The sequence below is a fragment of the Giraffa tippelskirchi genome, chromosome 12 (genome assembly GCF_054371585.1).
Source record: "Giraffa tippelskirchi isolate mGirTip1 chromosome 12, T2T-mGirTip1v1.2.pri, whole genome shotgun sequence".
NCBI classification, from domain to species: domain Eukaryota; kingdom Metazoa; phylum Chordata; class Mammalia; order Artiodactyla; family Giraffidae; genus Giraffa; species Giraffa tippelskirchi.
Genome location: NC_137286.1, coordinates 109,660,014 through 109,681,529, shown reverse-complemented (window position 1 = coordinate 109,681,529; position 21,516 = coordinate 109,660,014). Strand labels below are relative to the sequence as shown.

Sequence of the window (21,516 nt, the reverse complement as noted above, 5' to 3'; positions counted from 1 at the left end):
CAGCTGAATGATTTAGTAAATTTTCTTTGAAAATTCTTTTTAAGAATCTGGATTTTTTTTCTCATATTTTGCTACTAACTGAAACATGGATGACTTGTCATTGAATGAAACACAACCATGATAGTAGCTGTCTCTCTAATCTATTGATTTTTTAAAAAAATATGATATTACCTCAAATAATTACAGATTGATTCAGGGATGTATGTTACCCATGTTGCCTGCATTGCAGGCACTATTACTACCAAGAAGTAAAAATTATGTTAAATTATTCTGAGTGACTATATGGGTGATGTACTATATATCATATACAAATGACAATATTTGTCACTGATTTTTTAAACTCACAAAGAAAAAAAATCAGCTAAAGAAGTTTTGGTAGTATAATATTTATTGAATGCCTGAAGTGAGGCAATTTTTAAGTAAACATGTTTGCTTATTAAATACAACTTTCATATAAGAATAGCTTTAGCCACATTTTATCAGTGAGGAAATTAAGACAGACTCATTTTAATAACAAACCTGGTAGTCTTTAAACCTAAGTATAGCTCAGCTGGTAAAGAATCTCCCTGCAATGCCAGAGACCCTGGTTCAATTTCTGGTTGGGAAGATCCCATTGAGAAGAGATCGACTACCCACTCCAGTATGCTTGGGCTTCCCTGGTGGCTCAGATGGTAAAGAATCTGCCTGCAATGGGTTTGAGACCTGGGTTTGATCCCTGGATTGAGAAAATCCCCTAGAGAAGGGCATGGTAACCCATTCCAGTATTCTTGACTGGAGAATCCCCATGGACAGAGGAGCCTGGAGGGCCATAGCTCATGTGGTCACAAAGAGTCGGACTCGTCTGTGCAGCTAAGCACAGCACATTAACAAGAGCCTGTATTTATGTAGAAAAGGACAAGAAAAGTCCTCTCTGAATCCATGTCTCAATGTTTAGTATGTAGATAGGACTTTCTCAAGAATGAAGCAATGGAATGCTCTTTTTAGCATTCCCTCCTTTGAAGTTCATGCATAGATTGTCTTTTTGTTAGTGGATCACACGTTTGATGTTGCAAAGCTCATCTCCAGTTTTCTTTTAGGTATTGTATAATTTAGATTGTATTTTTAAGTTCACAAAACATGAAGCATGAATTTTTGTATCTGATGCTAAATAAGAACTGAGATTCTTCTATGCATATGAATATACAACTATTTCAGCACCATTTGCTGAAAAGATCATTTTTTCCTTCTAAATTATCTTCACATGTTTTTTGAAAAGTTGCTGTCTATGTATATGTAGATCTACTTCTTGAATCTATTTTGTTCCATTGGTCTATTATGCCAGTCTCACAGGTTTTGGACTATACATTCCATGGAATTCTCTAGGTCAGAATACTGGAGTGGGTAGCCTTTCCCTTCTCCAAGGGATCTTCCCAACCCAGGGATCAAACCCAGGTCTCCCGCATTGCAGGCAGATTCTTTACCAACTGAGCTATCAGGGAAGCCCTCGAAAGTGGCTCAGTCGTGTCTGACTTTGCGATCCCATGATCTATACAGTCCATAAAATTCTCCAGGCCAGAATACTGGACTGAGTAGCCTTTTCCTTCTCCAGTGGCTCTTTCCATACCTTTATAATAAATCTTAAAATCAGATATCCTAGCCTTCCAACTTTGTTCTTTTTTTCTAAAATTGTTTTCCCTATTCTATGTCCTTTGCATTTTCATGTGAATTCTAGAATTGTCTTGTCAATTTCTTCAAAGAATGCTGAAGGAATTTGTTAAGGATCTACAGATCAATTTGAAAAGAATTGACATTTAAAATATTGAGTCATTCAAACAATAAATATATTTCTCCATTTACTTGAGTGTTCTTTACTTTTCTCAGTAATTCTTTTTATTTTTCAGTGTACATGTTTTACATATGTTTTGTCAGCTTTTTCCATAAATATTTTTAAATGTTCTTTTAGATAATAATGGGTCTTCCCTGGTGGTTCAGATGGTAAAGGATCTGCCTTCAGTGCATGAGACCAGGTTCACTCCTTGATCAGGAAGATCCCCTGGAGGAGCAAATGGCAACCCACTCTAGTATTTTTGCATAGCAAATTCCATGGACAGAGGACCTAATGGGCTACAGATCATGGGGTCACAAAGTGTTGGACACGACTGAATGACTAACACTACTTTTCATTTAGATACAATGCTTTTTAAAAATGTCATTGTCAATTGCTCATTACCAATATGTGTGTGCATGCATACTAAGTCATTTCAGTCATGTCCAACTCTTTGACATGCAGATCACCAGGCTCCTCTGTCCATGAGATTCTCTAGGCAGGAATACTGGAGTAGATAGCCATTTCCTGCTCCAGGGGATCTTCCTGATGCAGGGACAGAACCCATGAACCCATGTCTCATCGGCAGGCGGGTTCTGTACCAGTAGCACCACCTAGGAAGCACGATTACCAGTATATAGAAATACAGTTGAACTTTGTGCATCTTGTATCCTACTACCTTGTTAAACTCGCATGTCAGTTCTAGTAGCTTTTTGAATTATTCTATTAAATTTTCTTCCTAGACAATTATGTCATTTATGAATATGTAGAGCATTACGTCTTCAAACCTTCTTCAAACTGAACACTTTAAATTTCTTTTTCTTGCCTTGTTGCCCTGGAAGCACTCTCCACTACATTAAATAAAAATGGTAACACTGGACATTCTTACATTTTTCTGAACTTAAGAGGAAATATTTAGCATTTCATCATTAAGTATAATGTCAGTTTTAGGATTTTTATAGCTGTCCTCTATTGTGTTGAGGAAGTTTTTCTCTATTCCTATCTTACTAAGAGTTTTTTTTTTTTTTCATCAGTAATGCATGTTGGACTTCATGTTTGTGTGTATGTAGGTATGTTTATTTGGTTAAAATAATGAATTAAATTGATTGTTGTACTTAGTCTTAGGTGAAAAGTCAAGAAGTAATTAATTTTTTATGACTTTTATGATTGACTTTTGAATGTTTAACCAACATCCTACTTGGATTTATGGGATAATCTGCGTTTAATTTTTGTATTAATTAGGGTTCTCAGAAAAAAAGAAAACACAAAAACCCAGAACCAGTAGGATTCTGTATATTAGGTGATTTATTGTAAGAAATTAACTTTTATACAATCATGCATGCTGGTAAGTCCCAAGATCTATAGAACAAGTCAGTTACTTGGAGATCCAGGAGACCACTGTTTTAGTTTTAGTCCAAAGTGTAGGTGAATGGAGAATTAGGAACGCTGATGATTTGAGTTCAAAGGCAGGGGAAAAGCCCATGTTTCAGATCAGAGAGCATCAGGCAACAAGAATCCTCTAATTCTCTCTTAGACTAAGGGAAAGGTTAGCTCTTTTGCTTTATTTATGCTTTCAAATGATTGAATGAGGCTCAGTCATGTTGGGAAGTGCAATCTGCTTTACTCAGTCTACTGGCTTAAATGTTAATCTAATCTATAATCATCTTCACAGCCAGAATAATGTTTGACCAAATAACTGAGCACCCATGTGACCCAGTGAAGTTAACACATAAATCACAGTCACGATCTATTATCCTTTTAATGCAATAGTGGATTTCAATAGCTGTAATTTTGTTTGGAACTTTTGCATCTATACTCATTGGGAATATTGGATTTTAGTTGTTCTTTTTTTTTTTTTTAATTTTTAAAGAATATTTTATATATTTATTTTTGGTGATACTGGGTCTTCATTGCTGCACAGGCTTTTCTCTAGTTGTGGCAAGCAGGAGTTACTCTCTAGTTGTGGTGCACAGTCTTCTCATTGTGGCTTCTTGTTGTGGAGCAAGAGCCCTAGGGCAAGTAGGGTTCAATAGTTGTGGCACCCGGACTCAGTATTTGCAGCTCCTAGGCTCTACAACACAGGCTCAATAGTTGTGGCACATGGGCTTAGTTGCGCCATGGCATGTGATATATTCCTGGACCAGGGATCAAACCTGAGTCTCCTGCATTAACAGGTGGTTTCTTTACCACTGAGCCAGCAGGGAAGTCGTAATTCTTTTTTTACTTTTGTATCAGATCAATTTTTCCCTCACAGATTAAGTTAAGAATATTCCTTCTTTTTCAACTTGCAGTAAGAGTTTCCATAGAATTCACATTATTTACTCTTTAAAATTTTGGCAAAATTAAATTTGAATTTATTGGCATAATGTTTTTCATAATATTTTCTTATTATCTGTTAGATATCAGTAGAATCTGCAGAGATATCATTTCTCATTTCTGATATTTGTAAATTAATTCTTCTCACTTTTGCTTTTCTTCATCAATCTGGCAAAGAATGTCTCAATTTCATTTATCTATGCAGATGACACCACCCTATGGCAGAAAGTGAAGAACTAAAGAGCCTCTTGATGAAAGTGAAAGAGGAGAGTGAAAAGTTGGCTTAAAGCTCAACATTCAGAAAAATAAGATCATGGCATCCGGTCCCATCACTTCATGGCAGATAGATGGGGAAACAGTGGAAACAGTGGCTGACTTTATTTTTTTGGGCTCCAAAATCACTGCAGATGGTGATTGCAGCCATGAAATTAAAAGACGCTTACTCCTTGGAAGGAAAGTTATGACCAACCTAGACAGCATATTATAAAGCAGAGACATTACTTTGACAACAAAGGTCCGTCTAGTCAAGGCTATGGTTTTTCCAGTGGTCATGTATGGATGTGAGAGTTGGACTATAAAGAAAGCTGAGCACTGAAAAATTGATGCTTTTGAACTGTGGTGTTGAAGAAGACTCTTGAGAGTTCCTTGGTCTGCAAGGAGGTCCAACCAGTCCATCCTAAAGGAGATCAGTCCTGGGTGTTCATTGGAAGGACTGATGATGAAGCTGAAACTCCAATACTTGACCACCTGATGCGAAGAGCTGACTCATTGGAAAAGACCCTGATGCTGGGAAAGATTGAGGGCAGGAGGAGAAGGGGACGGCAGAGGATGAGATGGCTGGATGGCATCACTGACTCGATGGACATGGGTTTGGGTGGACTTAGGGAGTTAGTGATGGACAGGGAGGCCTCGCATGCTGCAGTTCGTGGGGCTGCAAAGAGTCAGACACGACTGAGTGATTGAACTAGAACTAGAAGTGACCCAAATCTTGATTGCCTTGATTTTGTCTGTGTTTTCCTGATTTCTGTTTAAATTATTTACTCTAGATCTATGTAATTTCCTTTTTTAAATGAAATTTTACGTTTACTTTTTTTTTTGTCCTAGCTTGCTGAGGAGGTAACTGTAGTCCTTAGTTTGAGACTTTATTATTTAACACAGAGACTCACTATTATAAATGTCTCTAAAAGTGCTACTTTTGTGGCATTCTGTAACATTTGATGTATTTTTGCATTTTAATTAAATTAAAAATAATTTCTAATTTTATACTTGATTATTCTTTTACCAAAGTGTTATATTGAAATATGGTATATAGTTTATAAATATTTGGATATTTTCTAGAAGTGTCTCTGGTATTAATTTCTAGTTTAATTTCATTATGTTTAGAGAGCATACTTTATAGGAGTTGAATTCTCTTAAGTTTGAGACTTCTGCTTCAGAATATTATACATTTTTGTACATGTTCCAGATGCATTTGGAAAAATGTCTATTCTGCTATTGTTAGGTCAGATTTTCTTTAATATTTGTTAGATTGTTAGTTGATTATGTTGTTAAAGTCTTCTATAGCAGTATTGATTTTATTTACTTGCAGTTCTATTTGTTTTCATTTTATGTATTTTGAAACTGTCAGTTGGTTACAAATGTTTAGGATTATTATGTTTTCTTAATTAATGTATCATTATGAGATGGTCCTCCTTATTCCTGGGTATGTTTTTCTTCTGAAATCTACTTTTCTTTTGTAAGCATACCCAATCTAGATTTCTTCTGAACTGTTTTAGAAGTTTAATTTTCTCTTTTAAGCAACATGTGTCTGTATATTTAAAGTACATATCCTGAAGGTATGCATAGTAATTAAGTATTGCTTTCTTTTCATATCAAATATTATTTCCACCCTCTATCAGTGGTATCTATATTGCAAGTAAAATATATATTTTTAGTTCATATAGTCTCACAAAAATATAATACTCTGAGAAAAAGTTGGTACTATTTTTTCTTACATTTTTTAATGTGAAATTACTTCAGGCAAATTTCATGTCAGTTGACAGAATATTCAAGGCCCAAGCACAGGGAATACCTGAACCTATACATGCTAAATACACCATAAAATGCAACTTTTTTTTTTCTTGATTGGAGCCTACAATGTCGTGTTAGTTTCTACTGTACAATGAAGCAAATCAGCTTATGGATATCCCCTCTCTCTTGGACCTCCCTCTCACCCTCCCCCATCCCACCCATTTAGTCATTGCAGAGCACTGAGCTTAGTTCCTTGAGCTGTATATCAGGTTCCCGTTAGCTATCTATTTTACACATGGTAGTGTATATATGGGCTTTCCTAGTGGCTCAGATGGTAAAGAATCTGCTTGAAATGCAGGAAACCCAGGTTCAATCCTTGGGTCAGGAAGATCCCTTAAGAACAGAATGGCTACACACTATAGCATTCTTGCCTGGAGGATTCCATGGACAGAGGAAACTGTCGAGCTACAGTCAATCATGATCTTCCAATTCATCCCACCGCATGTCCATTCTCTACCTCTGTGTTTCTACTCAGAGGTTTATCTGTATAAGAAATAGGTTTATCTGCATCATTTTTCTAGATTCCACATGTATTCATTAATATATGATATTTGTTTTTCTCTTTCTGACTTACTTCACTCTGTGTGACAAATTCTAAGTCCATCCATGTCTCTACAAATGATCCATTTTTCCCCTTTGTATGGCTGAATAATATTCTGTTATATGCATGTACATATTCTTTATCCATTTATCTGTTGATGGACATTTAGGTTGTTTCTATGTCCTGTCTATTGTAAACAGTGCTGCAATGAACACTGCAGTGCATATGTCTTTCTGGATTATGGTTTTCTCAGGATATGTGCCCAGGAGTGGGATTGTTGGGTCATACGGTAGCTCTATTTTTAGATTTTTAAGGAAACTCCATACTGTTCTCCATAGTGACTGTATCAATTTACATTTCCACCAATAGCGCAAGAGGGTTGGCTTTTCTCCACACTCCCTTCAGCACTTATGTTTTGTAAATGTTTTAATGATGGCCATTCTGACTGGTGTGAGGTGATACTACATTGTACTTCTGACCTGTATTTCTTTAACAATTAGTGATGTTGGGCATCTTTTGATGTGCCTTTTGGCCATATATGTCTTCTTTGGAGAAATGTCTATTCAGATCTTCCACCCATTTTTTGACTGAGTTGTTTTTATATATTATGATAATCTCTGTCTTTTTATTGAGATGTAAGATCCTGCACATCTATTGAGATATTTTATAGTGTTAGGTTTAAATCTGTCATCTTATGGCTTGTTATTTATTTTTACCATATGTTTATTTTCCCTTTTTCAGATTTACTTTGGTTTGAGTATTTTTTAAATGATTTTATTGTATGTCCATTGTTAGATCATTAATTATAACACTGTTTTGTATCTTCCTTGATTGCTTTAGAATTTTTAGTATACATCTGTAAGTTACTATATTCTATCTTCCAGTAATGGGGCTTCCCAGGTGGCATTAGTGGTAAAAGAACCCACCTGCCAGTGAAGGAGACAAAAGAGATGTAGGTTCAATCCCTGGGCTGGCAAGATCCCTTGGAGGATGTCATGGCAACCCACTCCAGTATATATGCCTGGAGAATCCCATGGACAGAGGAGCCTGGTGGGTTTCAGTCCAAAGGGTCGCAAGGACTCTGACATGAATGAGTGACTACCCACGTGCATGCACACATACGCACGCACATACACACACACACACACACACACACACACACACACACATCTTCCAGTAAAAATCTACTCATTCACACATAGAATAGGACATTCACAATTATATACTTAAACATTTAAAATATCAATTTCATAGCCAGAAATTCTGAAAAGTAACCTTGTATTTTATTTTCAATTTTGGCACAGTTTTTTCACTGCTTGGTTAAGTATATGCTCTATAATACTTCCCTACAAGATGAAAATATTTTTTCTATAATTTAGTCAGTTTGTTCCTACAAGTTTCTGGATCCTATGAAATAAAGGAAATCAATGCATGAAAATATTTACCCAGTGATGTGTGTATATTATTACATCTTTATTAAGATGGAAATTAATAAATTTGACAGAATTTTATGACTAAAATTTTTTTTGCTATTTGTTTTCTTTTTGCCCTTTGTACTTCTACTTTCTCTGATGTATGCTCTTTCATAGAATACTATGAAAATTTTAATTATCTTGGTAATTTTAAACAATATCCCACAGAAAATCTTAATTTAGATATCAGTTCAGTTCAGTTCAGTTCAGTCGCTCAGTTGTGTCCGACTTTTGCCGACCACATGAACGCAGCACGCCAGGCCTACCTGTCTATCACCAGCTCCTGAAGTTTACCCAAACGCATGTCCATTGAGTCATGATGCCGTCCAACCATCTCATCCTCTGTCGTCCCCTTCTCCTCCTGCCCTCAATCTTTCCCATCATCAGGGTCTTTTCAAATGAGTCAGCTCTTTGCATCAGGTGGCCAAAGTATTGGAGTTTTAGCTTCAACATCAGTCCTTCCAATGAACACTCAGGACCGATCTCCTTGCAGACCAAGGGACTCTCAAGAGTCTTCTTCAACACCACAGTTCAAAAGTATCAATTCTTCGGTGCTCAGCTTTCTTTACATTCCAACTCTCACATTCGTACATGACTACCAGAAAAATCATAGCCTTGACTAGATGGACTTTTGTTGGCAAAATAATGTCTCTGCTTTTTAATATGCTGTCTAGGTTGGTCATAACTGTGCTTCCAAGGAGTAAGTGTCTTTTAATTTCAAGACTGCAATCATGATCTGCAGTGTAGAAAAGTTTTGTTACTTATCCATTTAATATACAGAATTTAACTTTTTTATTCATTAAGGTTTTTGGTCTTCTTTAATATGCAAAAGTTGAACATGAGATATAGACTCCACAAATTTATTTGAACCTCTTAATGAAAATGATTAATAAGTTACTAGAATAATCAGAAACTTCAGAAAATGTTCTTTAACATCGTTTTATCATCACATCAAGTTGCTCTTTATAAATACAGAAAATCCTTGTTGGCTCTCTGAAAGAATTATGTGCAATATGATGTTTTTTAAGCAAGAATGAGATTTGAGTGTAAGGGTATTTGTGGTTAGAAATTCAACTAATAAAGATAATTCTTATTTCATGAGACATTTTATCTTTTCTTGAAGATGTATTTATTTATTTATTTATTTTTGGCTGTGCTGGGTCTTTGTTGCTACACACAGACTTTCTTTAGTTGTGGAGAGCAGTTGCTACTTTCTAGTTGTGGTACACGGGCTTCTCATTGTGGTGGCTTCTCTTGTTATGGAGCATAGACTGTAGGTGCCTGTTTCCTTCAGTAGTGGCTGCACGTGGACTCAGTAACTGTGGCTTGCAGGCTCTAGAGCACAGGCCTGAACCTCTAGTTGTGGTTCAGGGGCTTAGTTGCTTTGAGGCATGTGGGATCTTCCTAGACCAGGGATCTAACTGGTGCCCCTTCCATTGCAGAGTGGACTCTTAACCACTGGACCACCAGTGAAGTCCTCATGATGCATTTTAAAATTAAGTGTTAAAAAACTTTTGAATGAGTGGCTTTAAATTGATACTGGTTGTGAGGACCAATGAATTAAAAATGGCAACCAAACTGAAAGAAAATGAAATTAAAACTTTTACACATAGCGTTTAAACTCTATGCAGACTAAAATGTAAGTTAAATTGTAATCACTTGCTTGTCCTTTTTAGCCTTTCTTACAAGCATGCTTATTTTCCATTTTTACCAACTATATTATGCTTCATCAAAAAAAATGACTATTTAAAAAAAATGTAATGAAAAATATTTTCAAAGAATGTTAAAATCTTCAAGTAGATCTAAAGTGAATTGAAAATGAAAGTGAAACAATACTGAGGTCTCTTCCAGTTGTGAAGATGTTGATTCACAACTCTAAGTATAAAATTTTTATCTGACTATATACTATGCAACACCTATAAAGAGAGCTTCAATAGTCTAATATCAGCATTTTTTATTTACGATTTGTAATGTCTGTGTGTTTCAGTTTCAAATTATTTAAATATAAAAGGTGTAAATTAATCTCATTTTGAGATTTGGTATTAACTAGTAAAACATTGCAATTCAAACTCATGTGTCTTGGAATCCAAAGACACTGTTGTTTCTATTATTATATTATTGATACATCTTTCTCATTTATTTAGTGGCCAGATAATGAAAGAGTCAGGTATTAATTCAGGTCGTCTACATCTATGTATCGAGATTTCTTCTCCAAGCATATGTTACTTTAGTTTACCACCTATGGTTTCCACTCGTCTATACTTTCTCTAAGTTGTAATTTTGTCATTCAACATGATTGCATAACTGTCTTGAATTTCTTCTCCAAGAAATCTGGTTAAATATGTTTTTTTTTTTTTTAATGAAAACTCTTTTGAAAGAGTTTTTATTACCTACACACACCTAGTTTCTAGATCCATATTTTTCATTGAAAACAGAAAAAAAAAAACCTGAAGCTCAGAAAAGTGCTATATATGTTATGTTGTCAAATTGGAAGATGGTTAATATTAGAATGCATGGGTCCCTGATGTTAAGCTATGATATACATATGCTCTAAAAAATATTCCAAATAAGATTGTGTTGCAGACACCTCAAATAATAACCTGCATAAGATACTTAGGAGAAAATAGATATCATTTTAGACCCAAAGAAATGCTTATCCATTATTAACATTACAAAGTATAAGTTTTAATGATCCTTCAAAGGACTGTCCTATAACACTGCAAGCATTGGGATTATTTTTTAAATCATAACACTTAGTTTTGTTTTCTTTATTTTTAGTTAAATACTCTTACTTTTTCTGCTCTTTCTCTCTTAAGGTCTACATTGCAATCAAAACAATGTACCTCCAGGTGAATAGCTATTATGCAGTAATTATCTACAATAAATATTTTGTCTTCCATTATTTCATAGGAATTAATAGGAGCTATTCACCTTGACAAAATTTATTTCATTTTGTTTGTACCATCTGTTGCTGTATTTCTATTTGTAAAATGCACAAGTTACTGAAGTATAACTCGGGAAGCCATTTCCTCCTTCAGGGGGTCTTTCCCACTCAGGGACCAAACCCGTGTCTACTGCTTCTTCTGAACTGGCGGGTGGATTCTTTACCACTGAGCCATCTGGGAAGCCCTAGAGAAGCACAGAGACCACAAGGTGCAATTATGGTCTAACTGTACAAACCTTAACTGCTCAATCAGAAAAAGAAAAAAAAAAAGACTGAACGAGTTATCAATATGTAAAAATACCATACACATGAAAATAGGGCACAAATATTTTTTTAAAAGTTATCATCATAAAATATTCATTAAAATCTCCTCAGCATGCAGCTATTCATTTTGCTTTATCTGCTTTTTGCTCTTATGCATCATCAAGCTTTTCCATTTTTCCTAGATGACATAGATGGGTGAAGACAATTGTGTAACAGTGAACTTAGTGAAATAGCTGCAGTGTCATATGGTAAAGTCGTTCAGCTGAGTCAATGTTGAGTTCAATTGTTGGACAACAATAGCAAGGCAGGTAATGAGCAGGCAAGCTTTAGGTATTTTGAGTGTATTTGTTTGCCAACCATGATTTATATTTTTATAATTTCTGACATTTTAAAATTGATTAGCTTGGTCAGAGTGTATTTCAAGTGGATAGATCTTCATCTGTTCTCTTAGTTCAGTGGAAACCCAGTGTTTCTTTTGCCCTAATATTTTTCTCTAGCTTGTATTTTTATAAAATTACTGGATGCTTCAAATAAAAACAAATGTCATGTTTTGAGCTGTTTAATTAGAGCTGCTGCAAATTAATAGAAAATTTTAAACTAATATTTACAGACTCCATTGCACTTCCCAGGATTCTAAGATTTGATTGATGATACTTTTCTGCCTTGTTTGCCTGATGTTCAAATTGTTGAAGATCTGAACAGGAGAATTGAACATTTTGTCTTGTCAGGAAAGTAACAACTGCAAATATCTCTTATCCTGGGTTGAGTAAAGTGCCTTTATAAATCTAATCTATGAACCAACTAGGGGATTCTTATTCCCAATTTAGATACTGAGGTCTAATAAATCTACTTTACTATTGTAGCAGTACCAAATCTTGAAAGTGTTTTTCTCAGTGGGCACCAAATTTGGCTGTATTATTTGGATTATGAGAGAATACCACCTACAACATGATAATATATACTGTTGACAAGTCCTCTTAATCTTTCCTGTTGAGTTATACAAAACAATTACTACCCTATTCAGCTGAGAAACTGAGAAATTTATTTTCCTTAAATGGATTCTTTAATATTATTTTGTTGACAATGCTGAAAATATACTGATGTCAGAGATGAAAGACATTTTAGATCACAGATTATTAAGGAAAAAGTCTTTTATAGAAAGAGAACATTTGCTTTCTGAAAAAAGAAAGACTCAAATACAGCAAACAAACACACATACCTCAGAACACAAGGGGCAGGACAAAATATTGTATTAGCTTACTAGGAAGTTGACTTGTTTTGTGGTTCTCTGAGTGATAAAATATGAAGATATAATTTCTAAACATTTTGTTATATCGTTTAAATATGTCTCTCATAACAGCTTAAAGAATAAGTTTCCTAGTAACTCAATAAAGAATTATTTCAACTATTTCTAAGTTAATACATAACGCATGATGAAATATGTTTAATATCAATGCAAAACCTATACTATTTCTAGGCAACTGGCTATTTTCTAAATTTTGACACATTATTAGATATTCCAAAAATGGTTTTGTAGACATTTCCCCCCTCAGTTACATTATTATAATTTTAGCATATTCTGAATTTGCAATATGTAACTTAAAAATCTTATAAGTCTGTTCTAAAAAAAAAGAAATGAGGATATTTACCACATCTGAGCCTAGATAAAAAATGTAAATTTTTGTTTTAACTTTCCAGACTGAATGATGTGAATTCTTATGAGTGGGAATGAAGAGGGCATTTAATTGGTATATGCATGCTTGTGTGCTAAGTCACTTCAGCGTGTCTGACTCTGCAACCCTGTGGACTGTAGCCTGCTAGACTCCTCTGCCCATGGGATTCTCTAGGCAGGAATACTGGAGTGGGTTGCCATGCCCTCCTTCAAGGGATCTTCCTGGCTCAGGGATCAAACCTACATTTCTAACAGCTCCTGCATTGGCAGGTGCACTCTTTACCACTAGCTCCACCCATGAAGCCCTGAGATATACTATTCTAGAAATTATTTACTTAGAGAAGTAAGCTTTTAGTTTTGTTTTGCTGATGTGCTTTTGAAATATTCATTTGAGTTAACAGTTATAACAGAACTATTTTAGAAATCACCTTGAAAGAAGAATGAAGGATTTCCAAAGTTAATTTCTTTAAAATGATTTAGGGATGAAAGACAGTTAAGGGGTTGTTCTTAGCTAACTGATATTATATGGAGGAAGAAACTAAGACACAGAAAAGCCAAGTGAATTTATTTTAATATTAAATACTTAGCAAGTGGCAGAGACAAGAGTTTTACTCAAGGCTTCTGTATCCTGTGAATCAAATATGCTCTGGTAGTCTTTCAAGAAAGAGAGATCATCAGTTATTCTTTGGCGTCTCTAAAAGAGAGACTACAATTTTCTTCTTGTGCTGATACTGAGGACTAATATTTTTTTCTAGTTGACTACTGACTCTCCTTCACTAGTTTCCCATATGCTTTATTTCTAGTTTCATTCAAACAGTAAGATGAAGATACATGCATCCATGAACATACACATACACACGTTCACCCTAACACTCTTCCATTCTTAGTCACTGCAAATACGGATTTTCCCTGTTGCTCCATAGTTCTTTGCTACTTATTCAGACATTTGAGAGAAGGGAGATACTGGTGAGCATATTCTGTTACTTCTGGAAAATCTTCATAAGAGTTGAAATTATTAAGAGCATTAAGTCAATATAATTACTTAATGAAATCAATGACTCATGGTATCAGGTGTTCAGGACTTTACAAAGGAAACTTCTCCATTCTAGAATATATCAATACCATAGAGCAGAAAACTCATGCCAGCTGCTTGGTGCTTCCTACTCTTAAATCCCTGGAAATACAATGCATTAGAAATCAAATGAGTGACAGTATTCTGTTTGATTTCCTTGTGTGTGTCAGTGTGTGTGTGTGTGTCTGTGCACTTGTCCCCACCCTTCTAAAACATCATTAACTTCAGAATAAAATTAAATAGATTACATTTTTCTTCTACATCAAGCATATCCATTTATAATTTTCTCAAGATACAGCAGCATCTGATTGACCACAGGAATTTATTTTTCCTGAAGACGCCCCAGCAATGTATTTATAAACCAAGTAGAATGAAATGCTGAGAGGCTGGATTCTTATTATCTCTTGTTCTTAATATTCTTTTGTTATGTAGACCCCATATATTCCAAGAATATTTTTGTATCTTCTATTTTTTACTACAATGTGGTTAACTCATCTTTGTGTATTAAATAAATGAAGAAAAGACAAAGCAACATTTATAATTGGGATTAAACTCAGAGAGAAAATTTAAATATGTAGCATTCTATTCATCACTAATGTAATTTTTTACAAAACTCTAAGTTGATTCCTTCTTTGAAATAAGAAAGGTGAGATGGGAGTTCAGTGAGCTGCAGTCAACATAACAGGGCTGGGAAATATTAGTTGATGCGGGCAGAAGAGATAGGTTTCCTTTTTGAAAATTTTAAAACCCTGAGCACATTCAGTGTGTGCCGCCACTTAATGCATTGTCCAAGTATTTCCTGCACATCCAATTTTTATGAGAACCTTAAAAGGTTTCTAGTAGACAGTTTAATCACATTTCCTCTTACCACTTGTATGTGTGCTTCTTATACGGAGGTCATTGTCATGAAAAGGAAACTTGTTTGGCTTCTCAATGTGCTTTTCATTTCTTTTTTTTTTTTTTTGCTGTGGGGAAAGATATGGAGGTCTAATAAATACATCAAAGCAGAAAACACTTCGAAGCAATAAGCCATTGCTTGACTTTGTCAAATATTAGCTATCATTTATATGTGCAAAGCATATATTTGCACATCTGTGGACTTGGCCCCACCTTCTTCCCTGCCCTCCAAAGGAACTAATGAGCATGGAATTAATAGATGAATGACAGCCAGACAATCGCCCACAATCCCTGTGATATGTGTGTAGTCAGATGAAGTAATCTTTCAAAAATGGCTTCACAAGATTTTCATGCTCATACTTCTTCAACAGTTTTTATACTATATAGTCTAAATTTACAGATCAAAGGCTATGAGGAACGGGAACAGAGCCCTGAAACTTAAACCAAGCAGTGTCCTCCCCTGGTCTCCTTCTCCACCTGTAAATATGCTTTCATTGAAGTTTTTGCTGCTGTTGTCACTGACAGGGCATAGGAAAGTGCTAGATCAAAATTACTCTTCTTGAGAGAGATTTTATAACAGGTACAAAGGAGGAAATAAATTTTGGTCATTTTGTGAAAACTACTCAAAATGATCTTTAAGGTCACAAATGGTGTTACAAGATTGAATGACTGCATCCTTGGAATGAGAGCAGAATACTAAGTAATGTTACTTTTAGGTAAAATAAAAGTGCATAAGCCATCGGCTTGATATAGTGCTCTCCAAGTCTGTGCAGAGCTGGAGCATAGCACAGGAATACAGTTCAAATAGAAAGACCCTGTCTACAACTGATAAGGTGAATGTCGGTTTCTTATTAATGCAGATCATCAGAAGGCAGAGGCAAATTTCTCAGTTGAACCAGGTAACCACCAATTCATAGTGTGAGAATATAAGCCACACTTTGTCAAAAGATCAGATTGTACATCACTTAAGAACATGGTGGGGCACAGTACAATTTTCAGTTTTCTTTTTATTTCACTAGTAGCAATTACAAAGATTTTTGCATGATACACAATGTGAAAGGGGCTTCCCAGGTGGCGCTAGTGGTAAAGAAGTGTGAGTGGAAGTGAAAGTCGCTCAGTCATGTCCGACTCTTTGCGACCCCATGGACTATACAATCCACAGAATTCTCTAGGCCAGATTACTGGAGTGGGTAGCCTTTCTCTTCTTCAGGGGATCTTCCCAGCCCAGGGATAGAACCCAGGTCTTCTGCATTGCAAGTGGATTCTTTACCAACTGAGCCACAGGGAAGTTCAGTGGTAAAGAACCTAACTGCCAGTGCAGGAGAGGTAAGAGACATGGGTTGGATCCCTGGGTCCAGAAGATCCCCTAGAGGAGGGCATGGCAACGTACTCCAGTATTCTTGTATGGAGAATCCCTTGGACAGAGGAGCCTGTAGGATTACAGTCCATGGGGTCATGAAGAGTCACTACAGTCCATGGGGTTGCAAAGAGATAGTACTGAAGTGACTAAGCAGGCACGCACATAATGTAAAAATTTGTGGCCCCATTATACCTCTATGTCTCAATATGTCCCTTATTGTGAAGACTAGATAATATACAAATATACAGTTTTTATACATATATATTATATACATGTACATTTAAAAAATATACAATGGACCCATTCCAACAAGCTCAGATATGAGTTATGTAATTTAATTGTAAAGATAAGGTTTCCAGGGTGGCTCAGGTGGTAAAGAATCTGCCTGCAATGTGGGAGAGCTGGGTTCGATCCCTGGGTTGGGAAGATCCCCTGGAGGAGGGCATGGCAACCCACTCCAGTATTCTTGCCTGGAGAATCCCTGTGGACAGAAGAGCCTGGAGGGCCACAGTCCATGGGGTGGCAAAGAGTCGGACATGACTGAGAGACCAAGCACAGCACAGCACATGACTACAGATACGAGAAAATGTTAATGTAGTATATGTAGTAAATATAGTTTGAAAAAATAATAATTTACTCTATGAAGTGTGGCCAAAATATTTTGTAACCAAAATTTGATAAAACGAGTTTTAAAGAATTTTATGTAAAATATTTTGAAGGGAAAAAAAAGCATTATTCCTTGGTTTGAAAGTAATCTGCTTTAAGGTAAATATATCAAAATTATCAGAATTAAGTCCTATAACTTATGTATTCAGTATGGAAATTATTCTCTGTCCAAAAAATACTTTTAAGCATGGAAGATGGCATGAAGAGGTTTTTTTACAGTTTATATGACTGAACTTTCCAGGTGCCACTAATGGTAAAGAATCTGCCTGCCATTCCAGGAGACTCCAGAGACACAGGTCTAATGCCTGGAGGGCTGCAGTCCATGAGGTCACAGAGTCATACATGACTGAGCACACACACATGACTGTGAAACTGTAAACCTATTTCAGTCTGATACAAAGAGATCATGAACTGTGTAACTACAGCCATTTCTTCCCTGACTATATGGCTTTAGATTTCTTTAGTATTCTGAGCTTCCATTTCCATATCATAAAAGTAAGAATAATAATATTCACTGTGTATATATTTTTGAGAAAATGAAATTCTGTACAGAGGAGCTAGAGTGTCTGAACCTTGTCCTAGAAATATGTTATCAGTTACCACCATCTTCATCATCACCAATGTACCACCATGCTGTTTAAATAAAAGCCACCAAAGTCTCCCTTAAGATGGAGATATTTCAGAGCACTTCCCCTCCAAGTTTTATATTTTTAAAATGAGATAATTGGTACCCTAAGAGCTCACCTGCAAAGGCCACACAGTAAATTGTAGCAAACTGAAAAGGAGCTGAGGGCTCACTACTTCCAGTCTAAATGTTCTTTCTGTATGATTATAAGCAGAGGGAATAAATACTGTAATAATGCTTATCTTTCCTAATGTTTTCCCTCTCCTGCTCTTATGTGGTAGGGTGCAAATTAGGAGGCATGCGTGCGTGCTAAGTCACTTCAGTCATGTCTGACTCTTTGCAACCCCCTAAACTGTAGTCCACCAAGCTCCACCATTCATGGGATTCTCCAGGCAAGAATCCTAGAGTGGATTGCCATGCCCTCCTCCAGGGGATCTCCCTGACCCAGGAATTGAACCTGTGTCTCTTATGTCTCCTTCATTGGCAGGTGGGTTCTTTACCACTAGCACCAGCTAGGAAGCCCACAGTTTAGGGTATACAGATTTAAATAAATAAAAAAATTCATGATGATTATTTTGGTTACTTATTTTTATTTTTTTAATTAATTTATTTTTAATTGAAGCATAATTGCTTTACCGTATTGTGTTGGTTTATAACAAACATCAACATGGTTACTTATTTTTAGTTTCTTACTAATAAATGTGCATTCATTATATAAGTCACTGTTTTGTGCTGATCTATTCACCTTCAAAATATATATGTTGAAGCCCTAACCCTATTATATCAAAAGGTGACAATATTTGAGACAGAGTCTTTAAGGAGGTAATTAAGTTAGTGAGGGCACTAAGGTGAGCCTTAATCGATTCAACTCTTGTGAAATATTAATTTCACAAGATGGAGACTTTATTCTTTTCCTTGCAAAAGTAAACCTCTGGGAGTCAAGGGAGAACAGTGACACCCAGAAATCTCACCTTAGAAAGGGCATCCTAATTTTACTCAAAAACACTTTGTGTTTTACCGAGTCTCTATGTCTGTCACTCTTCAAAAATTGTTAGCTCATGTAAAATAAAGACCCGATCCCTAAGCACTTAGCACAACAAATTGTAGCATGTGGCATGTGTAGGTACTTGATAAATGCTCATGGATACACTGAAATTTCTTTGTAATGCTGTCTGAGTACCTATGTTATGTAACTGACTGCCTTGGTGGTGAAACAGTCTTATAACATGATCTTTTAAGAACCTCAATAATTAAATTTGCTTGGATGGTCTCCAGGAAAGACTAATTCATTCAATGTTGTTATAGTGAAATTCCACAATGGTAATTCTGGTTCTTGGCTGTGGAGATCATCCTTAGTACCTAAAGCTAATTAACATAGCAATACAAATCTTAATCCATGCAGTTTACAAGTGGAAAACCCAATTAGAGTGATGTGATATTAATTAGACAAAAATAAGAAGTTTGGATTGAGAGCCTGGTGATTGTATGAATTATGATTATGGGGGGAGATGCCAGGTGGGAAGTGAAGGGGTTCCTGTCCACACAATTACTCAAGACACTCTGAGGGTTATTTTCATGATTTTATTTTGATATAACATAGAAAGAGTGATTTTTTTTTCCCCACAAATACTATACAGTTGTTGAGGAAGGGAAGTATAGATTGTGTCCAGGGGAAATCAGATGAGGAGCAGCGCTGCCCCACTATTCAGAGGTGGTGGAGCCATGCGTGATGCTGAAGCTATATGAAGGGACTGGCTTCCTAAGGGAAGTTCATTAGGTCAATTAATGACATTTATCTGGGAAAATCAGCTTTGGTAAGCAAAATGATATTTGGTAACATAATGTAATGCAGGAATTACCATTGCTGTTTTATTCAGATGATTATGTGTAGATAGTAAGTAAGTGAAGCCCTGCAAGGAATAGATGATGATTAAATTTCCATATCTAGAAGCTAAGATTTATTTTGAGAATTATCATAGAAAATTGTTAGGAAAAATATCTTATGCAATTGTCTATTTTATTAAATAATATTGTAATATATTTGTGTTACAAATAATTTGATAAAGAAAATGTTTAAGCATTTTTCTTTTTTAAAGATTAAAAATATAAAAGCAGTCCGTTTGCTTTTAATGAAAGAGGAATTGACTGTGTAATAAGGAAATAACATAAAAAATTGACTTAACAAGGTTAACTAGAGTCAGCAATTAACAACTGATGACTACATAATCATGTCAAACCTCCAATTCTGTATTGAACAAGGAAGTGAAGATAAAGATATTAAGGGGACAACAAATTTTAGAATCCAGTGTGACTTAATTAAATCAGATTTTTGCATTGTGGCCTCTACATGTAGAACTCCAAAAACCCATCCAGAATTCTCAAAATATTAAATGGTTACATATTAAGGAAAACATTTTATGAGGTGCATAGTATAGATGCATTAGAAAGATACAAGTGTAAATGAAGGCTTTTAGGATTCAACATAAGAAAGTGAGTTATATTCACCATTGGAGGCAAATTATTTTTGTTAAATGACTTACACAAAGACTATTTAGAAATCATATTTTAATATTCTGAATGAACGATCATCATCATAACACCACTTCTTAGTTCATTTTAAATCATTTAAGATAAAACATATTGATAGTTGAAACAAATTGATAGAATACACCTTATTTGTAGCCATTTATGCCTTTTAGTTTTCTTATTTATTTTCTTCATATTTCTTACATTACAATTTCAGATCATTTGCTGAAATTTTAATGTTTCTTTTTTTTTACAAAATATGTTTTTATATGTGTGCCTTTCATTTATTTTGTTTATATATTCATACTATTTTGTCAGTTTTGAAAAGTATTAAGGGGTTATGGGCTATATCCTAGCATGCTGGTTTGCTCTGTGGGCAACTGCATTCTACTAATCCACATCCCTACATACCTATATAGTAATACAGCTACACCAGCCAACTAGTAATTCTGAACACTGTAACGCTGAGCAGTGCAATTCTTCTAACAATTGCCACATCTGTAGATATTTCATTTTATTAATTTCTTCCTATGTGCATAGTTAATGTGTGTATGTATACTCATATATAGACTTCCCAGGTGGCCCTAATGCTCCTGCTGCTAAGTCGCTTGAGTTGTGTCCGACTCTGTGAGACCCCTTGAACAGCAGCCCTCCAGGCTCCTCTGTCCACAGGATTCTCTAGGCAAGAATACTGGCGTGGGGTTGCTATTTCCTTCTCCATCCCAAGTGGCCCTAGTGGTAAAGAATCTGACTGCCACTGCAGGAGACCTAAGTGATGGGCGGGTTCGATCCCTGGGTGGGAAATATGTCCTGGAGGAGGGCATGGCAACCCACTCCAGTATTCTTGCCTGGAGAATCCCATGGACAGAGGAGCCTGGCGGGTTACAGTCAAACAGTCGCAAAGAGTTGTACACAACTGAAGTGACTTAGCAGGCACACATGCATACTCATATATGCATACTTTTCACATATGTATCAATAAAAATTTTTCAAAATGTTTGAGTGATTATACACATTTCTAGATTATACTGTTGTTTTTAATAGTACATGATGACATTTCTTATAGATTTACTTTAAATGAAGAGCTCCCCTCATACACCTAAATACGGTGTGTGTGTGTGTGTGTGTGTGTGTGTGTGTGCGCGCGCGTGTGTGCATGCTAAGTCGCTTCAGTCATGTTCCACTCTTTGTGATCCCGTGGACCCGCCAGGCTCCTCTGTCCATGGGATTATCCAGGCAAGAACACTGGAGTGGGTTGCTGTGCCCTCCTCCAGGGGATCTTCCCAA

General features: G+C 35.7%; 1 protein-coding gene and 1 long non-coding RNA gene across 2 annotated transcripts in view; one reads left to right on the top strand and one right to left on the bottom strand.

The window, feature by feature from the left end:
• The window catches only part of PCDH9 (protocadherin 9), a 1,072,888-nt gene that overhangs the window by 358,529 nt on the left and 692,843 nt on the right, over positions 1-21,516 (top strand). The window lies entirely within an intron of this gene.
• LOC145530596 (uncharacterized) overlaps positions 1-21,516 on the bottom strand; it is a 59,383-nt gene that overhangs the window by 12,733 nt on the left and 25,134 nt on the right. The window contains exon 2 of the long non-coding RNA XR_014071924.1: positions 15,024-15,120. This is a non-coding gene — a long non-coding RNA (uncharacterized LOC145530596). The remainder of the gene's footprint in view (positions 1-15,023; positions 15,121-21,516) is intronic.